The sequence below is a fragment of the Protopterus annectens genome, chromosome 11.part0, assembly GCF_019279795.1.
Source record: "Protopterus annectens isolate FY-2018-M chromosome 11.part0, PAN1.0, whole genome shotgun sequence".
Taxonomy (NCBI): domain Eukaryota; kingdom Metazoa; phylum Chordata; order Ceratodontiformes; family Protopteridae; genus Protopterus; species Protopterus annectens.
In genome coordinates this window covers 525,519,678-525,544,865 of record NC_056745.1, presented here as the reverse complement: position 1 = coordinate 525,544,865, position 25,188 = coordinate 525,519,678, and the positions used below count along the sequence as shown (strand labels likewise).

Genomic DNA, 25,188 nt, shown 5'->3' with positions numbered 1-25,188 from the left:
ACACCCTCCCCAACAAAAATGTTATGTGGGGATCATTCAGCATCAACACTGGAAAAAAAGGTAAAATTCCCAAATGGTAGAACATGGCTCACCACTAAATAGGAGATAATTATGAGTGAAAAACATTTACAGGAAATCATGTAAAACTGAGGTGTGGATAAAGGGTTCAATACTGGCAGTAACTTAGAGATAACAACATTGATAAAACAGTGATGACCTACAGACACTTCCAAATGTGTGATGCAAAATGAGGTGAAAAATTCATTACTCAGCAGTCATCAGACCTAGAAAGTCCCAAAAATTCATGATCACTCCTTCAGGTAGAAAGACTAATTTTACAAAGGATTATGGCCTCTTGCATGCAAAAAGCTAAATTCCCCATCATTGTTGATCTATCAAATACCTCCCATCAATTTGTTTAACATACAGATCTGGTCTTCATCACATCCAACTTTTAAGCACACCAAAAAAATCAGTAACTGGGCTGTCTAAAAATGATTAAGGGACTTGAAACCCACCGGTTATCCAACTCAAATCACTTCAACAAATTGTTGAAAAACCCCTTTCTTGAAACACCCAACTGTTAGCCACTATGCAATAACTGTATTTAAAACCCTTCAGTTCGCAGCACCTTCACTGAAAACCAATGCCAAGTTCCCCAAAGTGATAAATTCGCTAATAAAACTGTTTAATATCAATTTGTAAACCAGCTTTTCCATTTCATTTTAAATATTCCATAACACATATTTTCAGAATCAAACCAGTATGCTGTCAGATCTTTCATAAACCCCCTGAAAATAAATCTTTTTACCATCTAAATGGAACTCAAAAGAGCTGTCGAAACAGCAAGTTGCTCTTCCGCGTCTTTCTATATAAACCGGATGAAAATCATCTTCTGCTCAACCGTACCCGGACATCCGTGCGCTGAGCCCAGGCGTGAGTTGCCATTCCGCGGAATCAGCACAGTGGCATGTAGAGATTTAAGAAGATAGGTTTCATCCAATAAGAGGTCACCATTGGGGTCTGCCATATATCTGATATGATTTCCATGACAAGTCATTTGGCCCGTCGATAGCCTTCCCAGCGCTGGGCTGTTGGCAGGTGCAGGTGCCCAGGCTGGTCCCCGGTGCCTATAGCAGCTATTCAATACCTATTTAGTATCAAAACCGCCACCTTCCACGGTATCGATCTTGAACGCAGTGACGCCAATCAGCTCAGTCGTCAGATCCCATCATTGCCTGCGACAGACGGATGTCCATGTCACCATAAATCATCACAGACCGGAACCCAGCCCCTGCCAGTGGCTCAGAGCCCGAAAGCACATCCGGGTTCATCCAGGCACGCCCACCGCCTCAATCAGTCTCTGTTCACCGCTGTCAGAGCCCGGGTCCGTCAGCGTCCGACGATGGAGCTTGAAACACTGGCTTCCCCTCCATCATACAGCCCCAAATTACCATCATTTACTGGTTCAATCAGCCGATTGTTGTACCTTCTATATCTTTCACCTGGGCGACATCAGTGTTGGCTGCATAAGAGCATTCTGTAACAAACCTAGCAATTTACTTTCATACCAGGTGGTATCTACCACCTCGGCACCTTGTCAGCCATTTTGATAGTAATATCTGCATTATTCCCAAGATCATGTAGAGCTTGTCTCTGTGTGGGACTCAAATTATAAAACCTACCATGTGTCCTCCTGAAAATAGCACATCAGATCTTGTTCACAAGCATTAATGAATAAATTCATAGCAGGTGAAAGGGGACAAAAACCACTGGGCTGCCTTAGCATAGTAGCACTCGGGTTATCACCTCCAAAAATCTGTTTCAAAACTAAGCTACGACAAAAAAACATAAGGTCCATAATAATATCATTATATACACAAGCCCTACTGGGCACAAAAGTCAGCCCTTTATTTAAAACAAAACACTCATCTTCAGACAATCTGTAAGATGAAAGGTTAAAAACAATACCAGTATCTTGCTTAACAGTCAGTGCAGCAGCTTCCTCCTCTTGTTGTATGCCCTGTCCTCGCTGCGGGAGCGGTTTTAACGGATACTGGTTTTGTGTCTGAGTTGTTGGTTTGTGATCCGAGTGACTACAGGACTGGTGCCAGACCGAAGGACACACATGGTCGTTTGAATTTTTTGGACAGACTGCCGGCACCTGTCAAGAAGAAAGGGACATGGAACCGCACCCGTAGCCAGGACAGGGCACAGGGACAGGGACAGGGCTTGTGTATATAATGATATTATTATGGACCTTATGGTTTTTTGTCGTAGCTTAGTTTTGAAACAGATTTTTGGAGGTGATAACCCGAGTGCTACTATGCTAAGGCAGTCCAGTGGTTTTGTCCCTCCTTTCTCACCTGCTATGAATTTATTCATTAATGCTTGTGAACAAGATCTGATGTGCTATTTTCAGGAGGGGACACATGGTAGGTTTTATAATTTGAGTCCCACACAGAGACAAGCTCTACATGATCTTGGGAATAATGCAGATATTACTATCAAAATGGCTGACAAGGGGGGTGCCGTAGTGGTATTGGATACCACCTGGTATGAAAGTAAATTGCTAGGTTTGTTACAGAACGCTAATACGTATACCCCAATTAATCCTTTAGGTGTGAAAGGGATTATAGAGAGAGTACACAGCAATCTACGACAGGTTTTGGACAGTAAACTGATTAGTGAAGATTTGTTTAAATTTCTTATGATAGAGAAGCCAGTGACACCTATATTCAAAGCTCTACCAAAAATACATAAATCAGACACTGACCCACCTCTCAGACCCATAGTGTCTGGCAGAGGTTGGGTGACAGAGAATATTTCGATTTGGTTGGAGACAGAGTCAAGGCCGTACCTAGATAGATTGGACAATGTGCTTTCAGATACAGGCCACTTTTTGAAAAGCTTAGGGGCCTATAAATTGGAACAGTCTGACGGTGAGTTACTTATGGTAACTATGGACATCCAGAACCTGTTTACTGTCATAGGCAATGATTATGGGATACTGAGCCATTTCTGAGCTTTTGCAGGAGTTAGGCCACTATGTTCAAGATCGATACCGTAAGAGGTTTGCTTGGTTTACTAAATAATAATCTCTTTATAGCTGTGAACCAAGATATAGGCAGGCACAGGGATAGCCATGGGCACCCCCTGTGCTAACACCTATGCCAACCTTGTCTTGTCCTTCTGGGAGAGGAGTATGGTGTTAAATGACATGTCATGGAAAGGTCATATCAAGATGTATAAGCGCTTTGTGGATCGATATTTTTATTCTTTGGGATGGGGCGACAACTCTTTAGCTGATTTCGCCTCCTACCTACATACCACCACTTTTTGAGGTTCACGTTAACAGCTCACACACAGATTGACTTTTTGGATGTCAGGGTACAGTTGACAGAGAATGGTTTTTCATCCAGTTTATATAGAAAAGACTGCTGGAAGAACACCTTGCTTTCTTTCGACAGCATGCACCCTCGACACATATTTCCTAATACAGTGCAGGGACAGGTTGCCAGGATTTCTAGAATTAGCAATGACGAAGCATGCTTCGAGCAAGAGTTGGGGACTCTGATGGATTGCTTTCATACTAGGGGTTATGATAGGAAACTGGTAAAAAACAGGATGGAGTTTGGTAGGCATTATAGGAAGGATAGATATAAACCATGGCTGAGAACTGCTGACACAGGCACAGGCTCACAACATGATAGGGCCAGTGGACATGATTCTAGGTTGACACTAACTTATGGTAGCAATATAGGTGATGTTTGTGCACTGATCAGAGGGAATTGGAATATTTTAACTAGTGATGTAAGTTTGAAGGGTATGCTAGGTGACAAACCAGTTTTTAGATATAAAAGAAATAAAAACTTGAAAGATTTACTATGTAGGGATAAGACTAAGACCAGTATGGATAATCTGGCTATCACTAAACAGGGCACCTTTCCATGTGGGCTATGGGCGTGCTTATGTAGATAGTAGGGTGTATTGTGCATCCAGTGACTGGCAGACTGTTTGATTTGAAAGGGAGAGCAACATGCAGAACCACTGATGTGGTTTACTTGGCAGAGTGTCAATCCTGCACAAGTTTTTATGTGGGCAAGACCAATTGTATGTTTAAAGTTAGGGTCTTGCAGCACCTCTCTTCAATTAGAAATGGGGACACACGCAATGCATTATATAGACATTTGGCAGCTCATCCTACACATAGTTTCAAGTTTAAAGTGATAGTGAATGTGAAGTTGAATAAAAGAGGGGGAGACATTAAACAATTAACAGAGCTAGCTGAATCTAAATGGATAATTGAGTTTATGGCACACAGGAGTCCTGGGCTTAATGAAGTCATTCCTATGAGAACCACCCTTAAGAATAGGCGGGTTTTTTACTGATTTTTACTGATTTTGTATTGGTTGTGCTTGTTTTAAAATGTTGGTTTTTGGGAGATGATTTATCTGATGAAGGGCAGAGGCCCGAAAGCGCTCATCATTTGTATATCTAATTTCAATAAACAGAAGGAGTTGGTCTTCGAGCAGTGTCCAGTCTTATTGTTTTTGGATATTAACTTTGGTTTATTTGACTGGACTTTGGTGAGGCACAGAACATTGTTTTGTTTCCATTGTATACTGTCTACACAGGAGATCTCTGCCCAACAGACAGGTTCATGTCATGGTAACACTCAGATCTGTTCTGAGTTACAGCTCAATGGCAGTAAATGTACAGAGCCAACTGATATTGCCAACATCCTGGCAGATAGGATCACTGTTAACTTTAACCCCCTCTCACCCATGAAAGAGCACATCTCCATAATGGAAGACTGCAAAGTTGCTGTCATCACGGCCGCACAAGTAATAAACACTCTCCAAAGCCAGTATCACAGCAACCATGGGACCACATAACTTCCCAGGCTGCGTAGTATCTACTTCCCTGAAGTAAACGTTAACATGGCAGCTCTGTGGCTGCTGAAATTCCCAGAGGACTGCAAACTAGGAGCCATAATTGTAAACATAAAAGATGTGGACATCCTACAAAAGGGCCTCACTGAGACAGATGGCTTCTGTCAAAGCCATGGGCTCTAGCTCAATGCCAAAAGGTGCATTGTCATCCCCTTAATTAAAAACTCAGTAGCCGAGAACTACAACAGATGCGGTAGTATACTTCACACCAAAAGTGTGACAAGAGACCTTGGGTCACAGGTGGACAGTGGATATAATTGTGATAATCACATTCCTAGAGTAGTCAGGAAACCCTCCTATGTGGCACACCTCATCACAAAATGTGTCTCATGCAGAATAGAAGAGGACAATGTTTCCCTCTACTCATCACTCACTAGAACTATAATGGAGTACAACACCACTGCTGCTATGTACCTCACAAGACAACTACAACAACTGGAAGGCCAGCAGCAATACCTCACAAAGAGCATTAGCAGCCTGAAATACATGCCATACACAGACCATCTCAAAATGTTCCATCAGTACTCCCTGGCATATCACCTACTCAGAGGTGTGCACTGCATAACATACAAAGATATGTCAAATGCAGAGCTGTCAGATATGCTCCACGTAAAACACTCACAATCCCTCTGACTTGTGGAGCCAAAACCATGAGTGAAATACAAAAGGAAGGGGTGTACTCATTTACCTTATGGATACCCACATCTTCAGGTTAGTGGCACAGCATGAGGCCTAGGAGACCATGCAAGTGCAACTAACATTGGCTAAAGCTGCCCATCACATTGTAGCCTGATACAGGTCATGTGCCTTGTCTCAGGAACCTCACTCAGTATTCCAGAGAACAGTGGAAAGTATAACGGTCTTATCAAACACCATTATATGAGTAGATTACAACTACCCAAATAGTGAGTGGTGGAATTAGTCATGTACAGCGTACTTTGCCCAATGTTTCCTAGAGTTTAAAAACCCTAACACCCTGGAACAGCTGGTCACCATGCCCACTAGAGGTGACAACATACTGGACATGATCATCACCAACATGGGGTACCAGTGTTGCAATACAGAGATAAACCCCTCGCTGGAAATATCAGATCATGAAGTATTCACACTGGACATCCACATCCGGCACCCCCACACAGTCAATGAAACAACTGTGAAGGCATTTGCAAAAGCAAACTGCACACTTCCCAAGACCAAAGTGGAGCGTTCCAAAGCCCTCTTGCTATAGGATAATGATATGTAATCTGCAGAATCATTTACAAGTGCATCCTATGAGCATCCACAGGGATGCATGGAAAGAGACATCTCAAATAAAACCAAGATGCACTCCTCCAAAAATAGGACAACAATCATGTGGTTGTTGCCCATAAATAAGCTAGACAACAGAAGGAGGAAATGAACACATGATAGAGCCAACTTCACTAAAGGAAAGGCATCACTGATCATTATCAGGGAGAAACAATGATCGCTCATAAAATAATCCAAGGACAGTTTCAAAAGACAAATAGCCAAGGAATGTAAGAATAACAACCACAAAGACTTCGGTAGCTATACCAGACATGCAGGTGTCAACTTCCAAATATGCTGTCAGCTACTGAAAATAGGAAAGAAATACAATAAAACAACTTTCATTGCACACATCCAGAGGGACAAGTTCAGTGTACACTCCCCCCCATCACCCCCAAAAGGGCCTGTGTCTATCACAGAAGGATGCAGACCTGACGTCATGGACATCCAGGTGAAGACAGCCCTCACCAAAGCTAAGAACACAGCATCAATGTGACTGGATGGTGCCCCAGGCTACGTCTTACACTAGGCCCATGAGGATCTAGACCCTCACCTACATTCATTGTCCAGACACAAGCGTACCACAGGCTATGTACCCAAAGAATGGCATACACAAACAGTCATCCAGGTCCACAAAGGGGGTGCCACAACAGAACATGGACACCATTGCCCAATATGTCTACTCAGCCTGGTCTACAGAGCTATTGTGCAAATTGTCATGGAACCCATAAACAGAGACATTGGAGACCTCCAGACACTGGACTCTCCACATCTTCACCTTGTTAAAGACAGATCCTGGCTCCTAAACCTAGTTGACTTATGTCAAACAGTTACCAAGGACATAGATGGAGGTGAAAGTAGTCCACACAGGCCGCCCGGACCACACAAATGACTTTCCACACCATTCCCCACTCTATCAGCATGGACAAGTGTACCAGCTGGAACATTAACAGCTATGTCACAGGATGGGTGGCCAGGTGGCTTACAGATCAAACACACATGTTCAGAGTTGCTGGTGCCATGTCCAACTCTAAGCCAGACACTAATGGCATCCTACAGGTCTTGGTCCTGGGACCCCACCTGTTTATTAGATACTGCTCAGAGGTACAGGCAAACATGGGAGGTGTATGGCTGAACAGTTCTGTAGATGAATGTTAACTGTGGTCCATAATCAACTGTATGGCTAACACAGACATCCTCCAGAAGTATCTTACAGAGACAGATACCTGGTGTCAAAACAATGCCCTGAAGCTGAATGCCAAAGAATGCATAGTCATCCCATTTGGGTACAACAAAGTGCACACAAATTACCACATAGGTGGTAATCCAGTATGTACGGAGGAAGTCATTATGGCCTTGGGGACACAGGTAGATAGTAAACTCCCCTTTGATGAACACATAACCAAGGTGTTTAGACATTCCTTCAATGTAGCCCACCTAATGTCACCTAATGTAACCCACTCTGTATAGTCTTATGATGTCACCATCTACAAATAAACCTGTGGAAAGAATAACCCATAGTAATGTGTATAGCGCAGTGTGTAAATGCGTACTTTTGTAGTGTCATAAAGTAGTTAGGTAGTGGTTTGAATCCTGCACTCCACAAGTGTTTGTGTGAGGTCTCCTTGGGAAGGAGCAAATGTTTTGGAGAGTAGTGAAACACCTCAAAAGTGTTAAACCAATCTTTACACGTCTGATGATGCCACCATCCTACAAACATACCTGTGGAAAAGAGAGCCCCCAGTAATGTGTATAGTGCGTTGGGTTAATGCATACTCCTCTAGTATCATGAAGAAATTAGGTAGGGGTTTGAATCCTGCACTTGACAACTGTGTGTGTGTGTGGTCTCCTTAGGAAGGAGCAACCCCTCTAAGAGAGTAGTAAAATACCTTAAAAGTGTTATACCAATCTTTGTCATGTCTGATGATGTCACCATCCTACAAATATACCTGTGGAAAAGAACCCCCCCCCCCAGTAATGTGTATAGCGCATCATGTTAATGCGTACTTCTCTAGTATCATGAAGCAGTTAGGTAGGGGTTTAAATCCTGCACTTGACAACTGTGTGTGTTCGTGTGTGATCCCCTTGGGAAGGAGCAACCTTTTAGGAGAGTAGTAAAACACTTTAAAAGTGTTACACCAATCTTTGTCATGTCTGATGATGTCACCATCCTACAAATATACCTGTGGAAAAGACAGCCCCCAGTAATATATATAGTGCGTCGTGTTAATGTGTACTCCTCTAGTATCATGTAGTAACTAGATAGGGGTTCAAATCCTGCACTTGACAAATGTGTGTGGTCTCCTTGGGAAGGCGCAACCTTTTAGGAGAGTAGTAAAACACCTTAAAGGTGTTAAACCACTCTTTGTCAAATCTGATGATATCACCATCCTACAAATATACCTATGGAAAAGAGAACCCCTAGTAATGTGTATAGCACGTCGTGTTAATGTGTACACCTCTAGTATCATGAAGTAGTTAGGTAGGGGCTTGAATCCTGCACTTGGTGATTGTGTGTGCTCTATGTGTGTAACAGTGTTAGTCATTGTGGTAGGGGTTTTGCTTTTACCACCGTATGACACATCAGTAGGCATAGCACATGTGAGGTAGCTGTGAGGCAAATAGATATGCATACATATTACCTCAATCATTGCATGTGTGTGAACTCTGCTTTGTCCAAGTACACAGTTGTCATCCTTGCCAAACTGTGCTGCTGCTTCAAAGACCTTAGGTCACATCTGTATGCTTGTGAAAAGGCCTGCCACTGCAGTGATGCCTGGCATAGGTTATCTGTGTCACACACACTCATTACGGTTTCTATTGAATTGTGTGAGTGAGGGTTAATGGCCGAGGCATATGTCAGACCTGTTCAAATGCAGCAGAGTCTGTCAATGATGACTATGCATTATAGGTGTACAACAACCTGTGTGGACATGCATGCAGACCCCTTCTTGCTTATGTGATCCACCGAGGGATTTCAAAATACCTTAGGGAATGTGATTATCAAAGGAGAGATGACGTAACACTAGGTTGCATGTACACATCGGTACCAGTTCATCATGTTGGTGGCTACTACCTATGTGGTACTGTGGGGATACTATGTTCTGTAAAGGTGGATGATTATGCCTAGTTTCGCCTATAGCTTTACACATGGATATGACACAGGTATCTGTCTGTATGATACCCTTGTGGAGGATGTGTGTGTCACTTGGAGAATGCAGTATAGGCCACAGTATGCATTAGCACACGTGGACAGACATATCCCTACTGTGATTGCTTGTACCTAAGAGAGCCATATGCCGAACAGGAGTGGTCCCAGTAGTGGGTGCAGCTGAATACCACTGGTTACTGGCATAGTATAGTACCTGAAGGATCCAAATGTTGTTGTGTGTCCTACATCTGTGTCAGTTGTCAAGACATCATCTAATGAATGGTTATGGTCAGGCTGTTGAAATCATGTATACTACCAGAATGCAAAACAATGACAGATAGTAACAGTATCACCCACAGCACAGTGTCAAACCATGTCATACACACATGTGTAGTCAGGTTCCAAAATGGGTGTAGTACAATGCATACTGGCCACCAATATAAACTATGGAGTGTTACAGTGTAATACAGAGCATGTCACCCTGCCCATGTGTCCACTATGCACGTACATGCAGACAGTGCACCTCCACCATTACCACACCTGTACACCTGCAAATATGTGCTACACACATCCCACACATACTGTCCACTCACTAACACATGCTGCCAATACTGCACACATCAGCCAAGTGGCACGTGGGTGGACAATGTACAATTGGAACTAACACTGGTGTAAACCACACTACAATGACAATCATAGCTTTAATGCATCATGCCTGCTCAGATACACCTTTAAGCATATCATTACACTCTACTGCTGACTACATGCTAACATTGCTATACTGCTATAAAGACACCCTGTGCATCAGCACCATGGTAGCCTGTTCCTGCATCGATGTTACAGATGACAGGAGGTGACACAGGTTTTATCATATGCACAGGGTGTGTTGTTGGTCTGCCAGATACGTACAGTGAGCCATCCAATCGACATGTGTGTGTGTGTGTGTGTGTGTGTGTGTGTGTGTGTGTGTGTGTGTGTGTGTGTGTGTGTGTGTGTGTTTGTGTGTGTGTGAGGGTCAAGAATAATGGTATGGGCCAATGTTGATGTAATGATTGTGGGTATGTGTTATCCCTAGGTGTCTGGATTATGTGTGTGTGTGTCTGCATGCACATAATTCCACCATGCAGCTGCCACATATGGGTACTTGTGGGACAGCCACAGACTGTACCTGCAAGGCTTTACAGATCACCATCTCTGGCCATGGATACGGTGCCTGTGCCTGGCAGGGGTGCTACTGACACTATCAGGTACCAAGCCAGACTGGGTACTATCCCCCGAGGTAGATGGGTGTACACTGGAGCCAGGTCCCTGCTGGGACTGTCCAGAGTCATGTGCACATGGTCTTCTAGGGTGTTCTATGGACAGCCCACCCCAACATTGCTGGGGCTGGTACTGGCACTACGGGAGCAGCTGTTGCTTGAGGGACGTCCGCGACGACTGCCAGCTGCTGATGTTGCTGGCATACATCCACGTTGACGACTCAACCGTCCCGCACTGTCCTGACACATGGACATGACATTGCGGAGCACATCTAGTGTCTCTCCCCAGCGTCTATCGGTGACATCAGTGTAATTTTGGATGGCACCAGCTAGGTCATGGATACTGTCTATTACGGCGGTGTTATGTGCCTTCTGTGCCCTCAGTCCCTGTCTGGTGTACCGTTCCATATGTGCCTGTGCCTCCATGACAGCCTGGAACATGCATGAGGTAGATAGAACTGTGGCACGTCTGCCAGTGGCATGATGGGCAGCAGTGCTCCGACGAGAACCTTGGACATCTGCCTATGTGGTACCCTTCCAGACATCTCGGCATGGCTGCTGTGTCGGGATGCACGTGCCATGGATACCACACAGTTCTGGACAATGCCGGCTGTACGCTGTCCCTCTGCTAAGGGCATTGGTGATGGATGTATTGGCAGTATGACTGTGTGCATGGATGGAGTAGACACTTGTGTAGTGTCGATTGGTGGCCCAACGATAGACCCTGGCAAACATGCCTGTGCCTCAACATACCTATCATCATTGTCACTATCATGCTCAGTGACATCAGTTTCCCTGCTGCATTGAACCAGCCCAGTATCAGCATCTGTGAGAGGGAGACAGGAAACACACTTTATGACCTGTACATGATGTCAGCACACATGCACACATGCACACATGCACACATTCACACATGAACACATGGACACAACATGCACACAAGCACACATGAACACATGCACACATGCACACTTGAACACATGCACACATGCACACATGCACACACACGCACACACACACACACACACACACACACACACACACACACACACACACACACACATACACACACACACACACACACACACACACACACACACACACACACACACACACCATCAGCAATCCAGAACATACTACCGTGTGATGTTGGGGTACAGTATCACAAGCCAAACATTTATATCAAACGTGACAGCATGCAGGATGTGTGTTGCTCAGCAGCATGCAGTGTGAGTGTAGACAGCCATTGCTAATAACAGTATACATGGCCTTGATGCATGTGTGTTTTGTTCAGTGAATGGCCTCACCCTGGAACACAATGTGTACATGGACACAATATTGCTGTGTAGGTATTAAGAGCCCTGCAATGTCCTGTGCACCATCAGTCACAGGTATACATACCATGGCTGGATGTGTATCAGTGTGTCACATGGATATCCATTTCTGATTAGAGCATCTGTGTCTTTAGCAGATGATTGTGGACACAGGTGTAACACATGCATGCTATGTATACACACACAATGAGTTGTGCATGTTTACCTGATGGAATACCATTGCTCGACATAGCCATTGTACAGTGGTTATGGTGAGTGTAGGACATATTGCGCTCATGCCAGTGCCAGCCATGACATGGCATGCTACCACACAACTGCAACATGAGACATCACACATACACAATGTGTGTCATGTGACATATACACCCCATATCATTACAAGACATATGTGTGTCACTTTCTATAAATGGGGATTGCTATGCATATTGCGTATAGGTGCATATGTCTGCACACACACAACATTGAGGTGCATAGCAAATCATGATATGTGTATTACTGTGGCCACTGTAACTGGATGGGGTGTAGTACCATGAGCCATCATCATGCAGCATTATGTGGTCACTCAAGGCTACTAATGTGTGCCAGACTGGCACATAGCATGCTGTACCTGAACTGCAGTACCATGGCTACATTCACCATTACACGGCCAGTTGTTACATGGGTTTGTGAGGTGCCCAATAGGGAACATTGCCTAACATGAATGTGTCATGTGTTGAAGGGTATTGCGCAGCCACATGTGAGGCATCTACCCCTCAGGTATATTAAGTGTGCTGTGCGGATGAGGTTTGGGATACTGTAGTGTGACCTTACAGTGGGTGTCAGAATACGCCATGTGTAGCATGTTAACGTGCACTGTGTATGACAAAGGTGTGTATGTTGTGTGCATGTGTATTGACTCTGCCTATCCAATGACCACTACAGTGCTGCCACAATTGTGTAGGATGCTCTGTGTATTGTATGTGTTTTAGGCAGCTACCCACATTACTAGGATGTGCATAGTCTCACAGCAAACATGAACAGCATGCATTATGTGTAGGTGTGTTACGTGTACATAGCCTACACCTCACCTATGACATGCACATTTAATTAGCAATATTAAAGGTATAACACACTCACCAGCATGGCTCTGCTGCCTTGCTGTCACACCAGAGGGACCTACAAGGATATCAGACACTTTGTCAGTGGCAGCAACTGTGGCATTGCTACTGTGTGTTTGTAATCTTACAGTAGTACAACATTGGACAGTTGCAGGCCTACAGATTATATTCCTAATTATTAGTATTGCACAACACTAGGCACCACATTATCTAACTACACAGTACACATCTCACATAGGCATGCTCTACCAATAGAGGTAGCAGTATTCTACAGCTATGCCATGTTACCTGCATGCTCCATGTCAACTTGCTGGGTGACTCCGACCTCCATGATGATACATGTTAATTGTTGTGGTTGTTGTTGGCCAGGAGCCACCTGGCTCAGGAGCAGCTCCTCCACTCTGGTGAGGGGGGGATGGATGGCTACCCCCCACCTGTGGCAAGCTGTTGTCTGCAGATATCAGGCGCACACTGCCGTACATGTCTAATTAAATCACTGCAGTGATGGCGCACCTGCTTATATGTCCGGTTATGCATGCCTATGTCATTTACCCTACAGACAAGATCTTGCCACAGCGCAGCCCACTCATGCTGGTCCTGGCTGGTTCTGGAGAACAGCAGTGCATAGTGCTGCACCAGGCTCACTGTGATGGTTTCCTCCTTGGCCTTGCTATATGGCGAGTTACAATGGTGGGACATTACCCTGGAAGACAATTAAACAATATGTGTGAGCAAGTCATGTGGCACATTTAACATTCTAATGTACAGATATAAATTAACTGCCATATATAGCAACCTATTGGCTGTCAGAAGATACACACTTTAAATACCACATATCAGTTCTCAACACACAGATGCCTGACAGTGCCTGGCACACTCTATATATCAAACCATGTTTTGCACAGCAACAAAGTTATAACAGTGTGTAAGACTATACAACAGTACATGGCACACTGTATGTGACACAATGCACCACCTAGCCACAGGAGGTATATATCATGCTACTGCATCATGAAATATGTAATCCATTGTAATGAATGTAAAGTCCACTGACAGTATTACCAATATACCACACTAGTCATTGACGGCGGACCCCTGCCTAACATATATGCACATTTGTTAATATAGGTGGCATACTACTGTGCTAGACTATACATGTTGCTAGATACGCAGTAATATCCTGTAACACACATATGACCGAGGCCATGGTACAAGTATACCCACACACACACAGCAGACATACATAACAGACACAAAGGTATGGCAACCCAGGTGACATTTACCTGTGTACCTTACAGTACTGTGTGTCAGTAGTCACCAGACCTTATGCCTAAGGTATGTAATCGGTGAGGACTACAGGGAACACCAGCAGTGACACCTAATAAGCATACATGTACTGCTTTAGCCTACAATGAGACACCCCAGTTGACAACAAGGGACTATGTCAGACCATATGGCATGCTGCTTTTTCTGCCTACCAATTGCATGCACATCTTTTGCTGGGATCACAGCTAGGACACATAATACCATGACTGAAACAGTTTCCCACTAAGCTATCACACATATACCGAACCCTGACACATTTACCAACACATTCACCATCACACTCAGTCACCTCACATATCAATTATTGCAACAAGAACATGTGGGTGTGTATCACTTCATAGGTAGGTAAGAGGCTATTGGCCCTAGAGCCTATAGAACTCCAGCCATATGTTACTCTGGCCTCTGACACACAGGTATTTAAATTTCATGTGGCCCAGTCATGCAGAGACATTGAGGTGATTGCCTGGGTGTATTCACTATCTCCCATACAATCCCCAGGCTTATTTATGATGACTGCTAATTAGGAGATTTGTTTGCTATGGATAGTTGGTTAGTTCCAGAGTATGGGATGTCTCTGAGATAGGAATCTATCCCTCCAGCATGTGCTGTTTATTGTGGTCAAAGAGTTTGGGTCCCTAGAGCATGTGGCTCATGCAGATTGTGATCTGTTTACATGGAACATGTCCAAAAGATCTGGGTTTGACATAGCTTAGTATGTCAGTCAGAGGTCACCTCTGGGTAGGCGGTATGCAACACAGTGTAGTTGTGGGTTTGTGGGACGGTCTGCATAGGGCATCTGTTTGTCGCTGGTATCAGTCTTTGTGAGGTATGTCTGTGACCTTTCCACTTGCTGTAGATATCTTGTGAGGTACATACCACATGGGGCATTGTACTCTATACTGGGTCTTATGTGTGTGGAGTGGAGGGGAACACTGACCTATTTTTCCCTGGATGACACACCTTTTGTGATGACGTGTGCCATGTAGACGGATTACATGACTAGTGTTGCACTGTGACTATCGAAGGGGAGACTACTGTCCACCTGTCTCCCATGGTCTCTTATCATACCTTCGGTGTTAAGTGGACTACCACCTATGTGGTAGTTCATGGGTACTGAGCCTTTGCAAGGATGGATGCCAATGCAGTGTCAAAATTGAGCTTGAGTCCATGGCTTTGTCACCAGGCATCTGTTGCAGTAATTATGACCCTGTCTCTCTGTCTCTCTCTCTCTATATATATATATATATATATATATATATATGTATATATATATATATATATATATATATATATATATATATATATATATATATATATGTATATATATATATATATATATATATATACACATACATATGAACATCCATTGCTGTACATATAGATATACATATAGGCACATAAAAAGTCCACCTGTCATGGTGGGTAATAGGGTATATCAAGTATGGGAAGGTTGTGACGTATACAGTTATGTCATAACATTGCACAGTGTTGTGCAGAATACATTGAAGGTGTTCTCAGCCCATGTAGCTTTAGCAGGCCTCACTGGCTGCAACACTACAAACCTGATGAATCATACCCAGAGCATTTTACCACCACATGTCATATACCAGCACTGTATGCTGTCTGGTCTGCCACACACTACAATCTACATAGAAATATGCACATAACAACCTTCAACAACATATATATATCCACCTTTCACAAACATTTGCAGTATGTCCCTTGCTCAATGCACATGTACAGATGCTAATATATCTGACACGGACAGATCTCTCCGTATGTTTGTGCCATACGCACACAAGGACCACACTGTTGTAAGTACATATACCTCACGGCTGACCTGTTGGGCCTTGCTGCAACATGAACAGGTGTCACATGTGAGCACACAGTAATATCAGAGGGTGTATACATAGCTGCTAATGCTGAATTAGCATACTAGCCTGGTACAGCTGTTGCCAATGCTAAGCTACACATTAATATAACTATCATGCATTTGTTACTCTGTCACATCCATGTTTGCATAACCATTTGGGCTACTCCCCCAAACAGACTTTGTACACACTACTGTACAGAAAACAGATAACATGGATCAGATGTTTGACATTTAATGCTGAACTACATATGTCACCATCACATCCCACTGCACACAGCAACACACTTGTTTCCCCATGCCAGTGGTTATGCAGGGCATCTGTGCATTGATACGTACTGCTGCCACATATGGATGATTCAAACTATATAGATCACTCTTCCTAAACATCTACAACATTCCAGTAAATACATAGCTGTTACATACCTTTCCTTTGTATGTGTTCGTATCTGTTGCTGTATATCCTGGTATACTTTATTTCCCAATACAGGTTTTGGTTCCAATATCTCCTTTACTGTTCAGGATTTTTTTTTTAGATATTTATTTCAGAATATACTGATTTTCAATATTTTTTTCAATATATATTTTTTTCTAAATATTTTCTTTCAATATATTTTTTCAATATATTTCTTTTTCAATATATTTTTTAAATTTTTTTCTATATATTTTTCTTTCAAATCTTTTTGCAATATATTTTATTTCAATGTTTTTTTTCAATATAGTTTCCTTTCAATATATTTTTTCAATATAATTTCTTTTGTCAGTGTACTGATTTTTTTAAAATATATTCTTTTTGTTATATTTCTTTATTTTACATTACCTTTTCTTTTTTTTTCTTTCTCTCTCTCTCTCTCTCTCTCTCCGTACCTGCAATGGAATGATTGCATGTGTGGACAGCAAGTACAGACCGCATTTATAGGTATCTGCACATGTGCATGTGATGGCATCTGTACCAATTGGTGGCCACCATTTGGCAATTGCATGCAGCCTGCTGTGTGGTACTTGCAGTACTCACTGTCATGGCAACCCAGTGCTATAAATTGCTAGGTCAGGTAGGCGTAGCCCTTTCAGAATTCCAGAGTGGGGACCATGCGTGTTTGCTGTGGACACTGTTGTGTAAGTCAGAAGGTTGGTATACTTCTTCTAACTGTTGCTAAGGGTGTAACCAGTTATTTGTATGTTGTACTTAGACCTGAATGTTTCCTCTTCCAGTACACAGTTGACAGTGTAGAATTGTATTCACCCCTAGAAATGCTAACACAAGATACATGGGAGTATGGAGTTTCTTTACAACAGCTACAATTAGCTGCCATACATATGTAGTTATTGAGATGTTTTCATTTGGCACATGAACTGTTTGGGAACAGCTATACTGTGGATATTAATGTACTCACTTATGCACTGTTTGTGCTTTTTATTTTGTTGATATTATCACAGGATGCACATGAAACTGGACAATTCCAATACTGAGTATGCCTACCTACATCCTTGCTGTACCTTGAACACACTGGTATTTTGTACATTTGGGTGGGGATTGTCCTGCTATGATATTGTGTGGGGGTTGTGAAGTGCTGCTGTAACAGTATTTTCTGCTAAAATGTCTGGTTCTGTTATCACAGTCATGTAATGAAATTCCACAACAATTGCTGGTAAAGTTCCACAGAACAGGTTTTGTGTTATGGCATTCCTACCTTTCCTTTATATTCACACATTCTGATGCATGATATATATATTTCAGCAACATCTTGCTGTATATTTACGGTGGCCTAGTGGTACTTCATGCAGTCTAGTGTGTCCGGGGGTCGAGATTAAGAGTGGTGTTTTATTTTGCTGCTGAGCAGAACAAGGCCCCTCATATGCAGGGTGACTAAGGCACTTTTAAGCAGTTGTAAGCGGGTTTGTGCGGGTTTGCGCAATGCTTAGCAATACTTAGCTAAGCGCACACATGCGCAAACTCGCTCAAACCCACTTACTACTGCTTAAAGGTGCTTACTCACACTAATCCCCACGCTCATTTCTTTGAAAGAAAAGAAAATGGGGAAATAGGAAAGTGGTGAAAAGGGGGCACAAAGAGGGAAAGACAGTAGGGAAAACAGCTTGGGATGTGCAGGACTGGTGTAGGGAAGGTCCACAGCTGCCCATTTTGTTAACAGGAACAGCTGTGCATATACTAGTAATTTGGAGGGAATTTTGAAACCTTCCACCCCTGAGAGAGGGGTGAGGACAACGAAGTATGTTGTACTGCCAATTGAATTTCAGTGTCTGTGTTCAACGGATATTTGTGTAAAATGTGCAGCTATGTATGGGGCATAGTTTTTTGTGGGAGCAGATTGCCGATTTTTTTTTTCAGGTGAGAGTGGAATGTGGGGTAGGGGAAGTAGGTATGTTTTGGGAAGTAGGTTGGGGAGATAAACAGACAAGACAAACAAGATGCATACAGGGGTGGAATATGACACATGGGGTGGGTGAACACAATTGACGAGGAAGGATGTTTGGAAATCGCAAGCCCATGAGCCCACAGATGCTAATAGTGGAACTGAGATCCCCACCCATGGGTAGTCAGCACTGCACCTTCACAGCCCAGAGGGTGGCTGTGCTGGGGGCTGCATAGGAGGGGCAGGCTCACCCATGAGTCATGCCACTCTTGCCTCAAGCTGGCTTAGGGGATCAGCGACTGAACGCTGGATCTCCCTACGCACCACAGCCCAAACCCTTCGGAGGGTGACAGGTGGCCCTCCTCAGGCCATGCTTGCATGGGGGGATGATCCCCATCCCCTGCAGTGCTTCCACCCAAAGGTGGCACAGGGCCAATGGAGGAGAATGTCCCGGGCTGGGCACCGGACCTACTGGTGCCAGGTGCCATTGCCAGCTGAGGTGGGACAGGTGGGTCCGCTGGGACCGGCCTTCCCATACATTCTGTGTTTAGGTGTATTTAATGACAATATAGCCAACAGCATTCCAAATTAGTTGTAACAGCATGCAGTAATATTCCCATTAACCCAACACACCAGAGTTCCAACAGTTGAACAGCAAGCATAACACATGCATATATTAAATGACAGTGGACATTCCAACAGCATGCAGGAATGATTGGTGGCAAAAGGCCACCAAGATTGTGGTGTTTTAGCAGGGCACACACATCAAAGTTATGCAGATATTTATAAACCAATAAGACATATGTCCCAACAAATGTTTTGAAGTTACACATACCCATTAAGGTGTGGAATTGCATTGTTTATGCACATACAGTAGGGTGTAAAAAGATACCTCCATTAACAACTTATATGAACTTATAGTTTACACTACATTCTTATTGACTGCAGGTATATATCCACTACATGTATTATTACACTAGGCAATGTCCAGTACATTGTGGGATGTGTTTTGCTAGTTCATTATGTACCTGACCTGTATCTAATATACAAACTGTCCAGGATGCAGATGTTACTGCTACATATTTATATATTTTATTTATATTCATATGGTGGTGCTGCGGTAGCATTGTCGCCTCACAGTTAGACATTGCCCGTTTGATTCTCAGATAGAGCGTCTTCTGTGTAGCGACATGCGTGAATGGGTGTTCATTCGTTGAAGGTTGTGCGTTAGGCCCGGCAAGCCAGTATGTAAAAATCTACTGCCAATCATTAGTGGACTGGAGTTCCACTGTGGCGACCCCTAACTGGGAAAAGCCAAAAGACACAAACATTTATATTCATATGTCTACATATCTGGATGTGTTCAGGTGACATTATCAGTTATATTTTAACAGCCCCCTACATTTCAGGCAGCACACTGACATTTCCAGTGCACACAATTACAAGCTACTCATGTGCCAGATTTACCTATACATGCCAGCCTTGATACTACAGTCAAGGACTGTATATATGCTTAAGAGATACTGGCACTCCCTTCGTACTCTTTCTATGGGCCTACCCAAGTGGGGGTTGACAGCGCTTAATACAACACTACTATTTCTATACTGCAAGAGTACATCAACATTTCAAAGAAAGTGACACGGACACACTACAGGTGTTATACCTTTATTAATTACATTACACACTTTTCTAGTGGCTCTCTCATTTATTTGTTATTACGGTGCATGCAGACATCTTATTCAGGATGTTTTATACCTTCATTTATGGTTTACAACACTCTTTTTCTGGCTCTCTCACTTATTTTATATAACAATACATGCAGAGAAATAATTCAGGACTTATTATACCTTTATTAATGGGTTACAACACTCTTTTTCAGGCTCTTCCACTTATTTTACATAACAGTTCATGCAGAGAGGTTATTCAAGCCTTATTATACCTTTATTATTGGGCTGAGACACATTTAGCCAGGCTCTCTCACTTATTTTATAAAACAGTACATGCAGAAAATTTACTAACCTGCCTGGTGGCGCAGCCTTAGCAGCCTATCTGCATAGGCTTGCTGATTCGCAGCACGGACACCTGCAGCTGTGAAGTAAATGAAGTGATATTGAGACATATACCTATCCATACTATCGACTACACTAGCAATTTTTACATACTTCAGTCCATGGCTACCTACTCAGTAGTGGGGCATTTTCATTCCCACGGGCCTCCTGTATCCATTGTTTCAGTAGATCCTGCTTGTGTCTCTTCAGGTCTGCATGGTGATGTTTGACCTGCTCACCAGTCTGAGGGATGCCTGTGTCACTGGTGAGTTCATGTGTGAGACGGTTCCAGGCCTCCACTTTGTATTCCATGCCCTGGAACTGGCCCTGCAGGAGTCTAGCATCATGATGATGGACGAGGAGCCAAACCATCAGTTGTGACTCCTCAATGCCCCACTGTTGCGCTCAGAAGTGAGAGCCCTCTCCGACACCAGCCATTGCTGCCTGTAGATGGGAGCTGCAACCAGTTATGGTAAGTATTCCCACCTATGGAGCTTAAATATGCCTCATTTCCCACACTTATTTGTGATTGGCCGGATTTGAAAGTTCTCAACCGAGTGCACACCTGCTTAGCACTGGATACACTTTGATTCATATGTATATGTGTGTTGACAGTCCATGACCATAAATGTTGTCATGGCTTAGAGAATTAGTACTGTGATTATGGTGCACACTATCCCGGGTTCGAGACCAGTCATTGCTTTTTTATTTTACTACTGGCCTGACCAGTAGGGGGTGTGGCTGTGTTTAGCCGACTTTGCTCAACTTTGCCTAACTTGCTCAACGTTGCTCTACGTTGCCCTACTTTGCCCGATGTTGTGCTAGTTAGTGCGGTGTGCACCTCCGCGCAAACATGTTTGGTTTTCGCTAGTTGGTGCGATGTGCAGCTCTGCGCAAAGCTAATGCGCTAGTTAAAGCAGTGCTTAGCTATGGGCAATTATATTGCGCTGGTTAAAGCAGTGCTTAGCTATGGGCAATTATTCTTAAATGTGTTTAATACTGGTAAACATTGCTTAGCAGTGCTTCACATTGCTTAAGACAGGTTACTTATGCATTCATTATTATGCATGAACGTTTCACTTTCTTATATATATTTAAAATATCGTTCACTACTACATAGGCCATTTTGATGCATTTTCATATAATTTAAAAGGTAAATGTCAGGATTTATTTTTATGCATGGATTTCCCACAGAAAAACGAGAGGGGAGTGGTGGGACTCGAACCGGAAATGCCTCCTCTTTGTGCGACAGCTCTACCACTACACTATTGCTATTTGGCTTAATTTGCATATAAGTAGTTTATTACCCTCTTCGATGTCTACACTGCTAACTGTAGCTAAGCAATGGACACACCCGCGCACACACGCGCAAATACGGGCAGCTATATGGTGAATAATAAAAAAAAATGTTTTACATTTTATTTCATTTGTACAGGGCTTTTTAATGTGCAGGAGTGTAGTGTTGTGGGTATACACATTTCAGCGGACTCGCTCATATCTGCTGACATTTGCAGGGTTTGGCACATGCAGGGGGTGTGGATATTTGGACTGCTCGGCAGTCTGACACACCCCCTGCACTCCTACATGCTCCACGTTAGCCTGGGAGTTGAGTCAGCGCACCCTCATGCATATGCATGACGCTCTGACGTCTAACTCTTAGACGGCAGTCTCCGAGTAGGACTTTATTCGTCCAAGTAGGACTTCGTTCATCCTACACGGAGGATTATTGAATCCCCCCAATATCTATTTTGTTTCTTACAATATTTTGTAATTGTATAATAGCATAAAAATAGCACAGACTCCAGCAAAAATAGTATTCAAAACAATGTTACTAATATAAAGTTGTACTTAAATAATACTACAAATAAAACCCAAGTTTAAAATGTATGCAAAGTTATGCAAATTATAAACACTTATTATAATTCTAATCGTTTTACAACTGCATTCTAATACCAAGTTGCAATAATATTAATAAATGACTGAAGGTGAAGAAAGTGCTGAAGGGGTTAAGAGATGTATTATAGTCTACAGAGTCTGGAATGCGCAGAAAGGAAAAACAGTAAAGAGATTTTGTTTTATTTGAGCTCAGATCTTCCCAGGCTGGGATGAGTAGTTACAAGAAATGTTGGGAAAAGCATTATTGTTACTAAAACATAATTAAGTGTTCACATACAGCACTAAGCAAAAAGCAGGAGAGTCTACAGAAACCCTATTTAATAATTGTAATAAGATGTCACAATTGTGCATGTTTGTCATTAATAATCTGTTTGCAAGTAAAGTCTAAAAGTAAAAATAACCTCAGTTACACTGAGTACAGCCAGTAAATGTGCCATGGTGTGCAGTTCAAATAAATTATGCAGATCCCTTGTCAACAATAAAGGTAGGGTACAAATACCTACTAGTAGTAGTAGTAGTGGATGTCTTTTCAATTCTCACAGCATAATGCAAATAAACAATACTACAATAAAATGCAATACTACAGGGGGAAGGGCACTTTTCAATTCTACACTGACTGTGTAAACAGTACTGCAGAAGGGATTAAAATAAAGGTACAAGAAAAAACATATTGGTCTGTGTTAATAATTCAGGTCTATGTCAATTATTTGAATGCTTAAAATGTCGAACGTTATATGGTCGAGACCATATGTTCAACATTTCAAGTGTTTGAAGGTTGACTTTTAATGGCACCATACGGTGCAGAATGGGAGAATTTCCCTTTTCTGCACTGAAGTGCGGTCTCGGAGTTGGTATATTTAAGTAGGGGGGTGTGGGGGGCTTGCCCCCCTGCGTGCACTGTTAGTGTATGTTTCCAAATATCGAACATATGGTCTCGACCATATGGTATTCAACATTTTGGAAGTTCAAATATTTGACTCAGACCCAATAATTCAGTAATTATTAAAAGACAGCCTTGCCATTTTGTTGTCATTAAGTCATTAGGATTCCATCAACATGTACGGTAGTGAGACAAAAATACCAGGAATACATTTTAATGTTTCAGTAATGCTTAATTAGCAGGCTTCAGTTTACTATGAAGTTTGTAAACTAGACTGAGTGCACATTACATCCCATGTATGTAGAAATGCAAAATATTCTGTACAAGCAAGCATATGTTGTGCAGTAAATGGTTTAATATGTAATCACAAAGAGGCAGGCTAGCAAGTACGGTAGATGCACAAGCCAGACAAACTGTAACAAAACAAAAAGGAAGCCAGCACCTTGAGAGCGTGAAGATTTATTAAGAAAACCTGATCGGTTTCAGCTTATAGCTTTCATCAGTGGTACATAACATGAATCAGTATTACAACTGCAATATATAGAACAAACCACGAAAAACTGACTAGTAACCAAAGAAATTTCAGTAACCTTGAATCCTTGGATATTTAAGTAAAAGTCATTATTCCAACACAGGACCGATACAAGAACCAAGACAATCTTCACAATGGAACTAAGCGCTTTCACCCTTACGTCCTAGGGCATCATCAGAGTACAAATTTTAGTAAAATCATCATCCCTTAAATACAAATTCTAATTAATTGATTAATTATACAATAATCCAATTAAAACAATTAAAACAATTATCTCTTAAAATAAAAGGTATGGTTGAGGAGAACAGTTAAAATCATGAAACATAACTAGAGCATAACTTGTCAAACTGTTAATATTGTGCGTAATATATATATCTAAATTATTGATGTAAGTAGTAAATATCTTTAAAAAGTGCCAGAAAAATCATGAAAATACTTAACAATAATAAATAAATAAACTAATAGCATAGTATAATGAAAATGTAAAAATTGAATAAATATTAATTAATTAAAATATGTTTAGACATATTAATTATAATACTATGAATTGTATTAATAAATAAATGTAATATATATATATATCTAAAAATAGGTATTTATGATGATAAATAAATAATAAATAAATTCAGTTATACACTTTACTTAAGTTGATTCGCATGAAAAAAGAAGACATATAATACAGATGTTAGTAATAAAAATTAATAAATAATATTGTAAAAAACATATCCAATGCAATTGTAAACAAGCTTACAAAACATATGCTAACCAATTCTTTGAACTGCATGGACTGTAAAACTAACCTTGTAAGAAGTATTAATAATAATAATAATACATATTGTAAAAACAGTTATTATAATAAAATTTAGATAGTTGTGTGAATTGCTAAATGAATTGTGATTTCAGCTTGAGTATACTGGCAATAGATATTTGATCATTAATACCTGGACATTTACTTGCATTTAATCTAAGTTGCCAAATTCACTCTTTAGCTTCTAATAAGCTTTTGATGTCACCACCTTGTTGTGCTTTATTGTAAGGTATTCTATCAATGACAAAAAACAAGAATTTTTTAAAATTAACACAACCAATACTATGATTGTATAGAGCACTAGTCTGCTTGTGATTTCTAATATCACTTATATGCTCAATAATTCTTGTTTTTAGTTTTCTGTTCGTTT

At 41.9% G+C, this 25,188-nt stretch overlaps 1 protein-coding gene across 2 annotated transcripts in view; it reads right to left on the bottom strand.

Moving 5' to 3' along the window:
- The window catches only part of OTUD6B (OTU deubiquitinase 6B), a 1,944,790-nt gene that overhangs the window by 1,522,906 nt on the left and 396,696 nt on the right, over positions 1-25,188 (bottom strand). The gene's annotated exons all lie outside the window — the stretch shown is intronic.